At 41.4% G+C, this 1,727-nt stretch overlaps 1 non-coding gene across 1 annotated transcript; it reads left to right on the top strand.

Annotated features, from left to right (window-relative positions):
* The first annotated feature begins 596 nt into the window (after positions 1 to 596).
* LOC114635494 lies at positions 597 to 673 on the top strand. Its single transcript, XR_003713479.1, has one exon. It is a non-coding gene; the product is annotated as a small nucleolar RNA SNORD115 (small nucleolar RNA).
* Positions 674 to 1,727: the final 1,054 nt, after the last annotated feature.

Here is a 1,727-nt window from a genome sequence, read left to right as displayed (position 1 = left end):
TAACTGCATCATTACCATCTCCTTGATAAAATTTGGGGTGCTGAAGCAGAATGCTGGCATTTCCTCAGAAGTGAGGCAAATTTCATAGGTGAGGTAGCTTTTGCATCTAGTGTAATCATTTAATTCAGTCTTAGAATACAATAGCACTTTGTGCTTTTAGTGATATTCTTTGTAACCAATACAAGAAAAATTTTGGGTGCTGGACATTGTAGTTCATCAGAGGAAGTAGAGATATAGTTTGAGAAAAACACTTGGACCTATCCTCTGTGTCCCTGAACTTTTTCATTACTCTCTGATTCTGGAGTTTGGTCAGTGTCAATATTCCAGGAGAGTTCTTACACAATTTATCTCACCCTAATTTTTTTAAGTAAGCAATGTCATACTAGTGCCTTGATTGCATGCTCTTTCCTCCTTTAGAGAAAACCTACTTCAAACCTTCAAGGAAGGTTTCCCTTGCATAAATGGAAGAAGGCTCTACCCTGCAGCATCCTCCTCTTCCATGTGCCCACTTCTAGCTCTCAGGCAGTGTTGGCCTACTAGGTAAGAGATGGGTTTGTGTGCTTTAGAAACAAAGTTGCTTTATTGTGTCTTGGAATGGGTCAATGATGACAACCCAATTTCATGAAGAGAGCTGATGACATCAAAATAGTCATCCAGGTGTACGCTGAGGCCCAGCCAGGAGCACAGGGATATAGGAGGTCCCTTAACACTTTGGACTCCTCCAAGGGCACATGCCTCAAGTTCCCAGATACACTTGCCCTTTGTCTCCTGATCAGAACTTGAAAAAAACCTTGTGCACCTTCGTTGGCAAAAGTGATGCCAACAGTAATCTAGATGCATACTCAAATCTTGTACAAGTCTGCATGTCACCACCATTTCTGATGGCCCTGTCTGTTTTTGGTGTTTTGCAGGCATCTGGCAAGCCCACCTGGAGCCAAGCTGAAATCTTTGGTAAGTGTCATCATCTGGGCTAATGTCTTCCCTTAAAATTTGCCTGTGCCTTCAAGTATTGGCCACTGAGTCACAGCCAAACTCTATGGCTTGAGGTTAGGGAACAAAGAACCAAACAAGACAAGTAAGTGTCAAATATAAGTCAGTAATTTCTTCCATATTGACCTCTAACCTTATGAGGGGAAAGGAATTTCCTAGAGCACTGATAATTCATACCCACATCAATATGAGCACTCCTCAGGAATAAGAGAGGATAACTCTCTCCTGAACAAGGCGGCTCTCTCTTGGTTGGCCAAATAGTGAGGAGTCACAGGATATCAAAAGAGAATTTCAGGCTAGTCCTCAGTTCACTGTATCTTATGACCATGGACAATCAAGGTGCAGAGCCTTGATTAAATTGCAAAAAGTAGTCTACAAATCCCCTGCCTTGCCAAACAACATATGAAGTCTTCCCAATTGTCCAAACATTGACTCAATATTCCAACTATTCTCATTTCAAAGTTAATTGGTTCATGTGCTTTAGTTGATATTTACTGTGTTGACATGGAACCACATCCTTCCCAAATTCCTTCCCTGAGTATGCTGCACCTCTCTCTACACTTCACTTGCCTATCGTTAATTTCAAAAACAAAATGCCAGCCTAGGAAGTTGTCTTTTGTCAAAATTTTTCTGATGTAACCTGAGGCCTCGGTGATTTGTGACAACTTTGCTCTGTTTGGACTCATGAACTAGGGTCTTCTTTTCAGTTTAGTGTCATTCCCATCTGTTTCTCCTTA

The sequence above is a fragment of the Grammomys surdaster genome, unplaced genomic scaffold, assembly GCF_004785775.1.
Source record: "Grammomys surdaster isolate TR1022 unplaced genomic scaffold, NIH_TR_1.0 109702, whole genome shotgun sequence".
Lineage (NCBI taxonomy): Eukaryota > Metazoa > Chordata > Mammalia > Rodentia > Muridae > Grammomys > Grammomys surdaster.
Note: the sequence above shows the minus strand (reverse complement) of the source record. Positions and strands in the feature narration are given on the sequence as shown.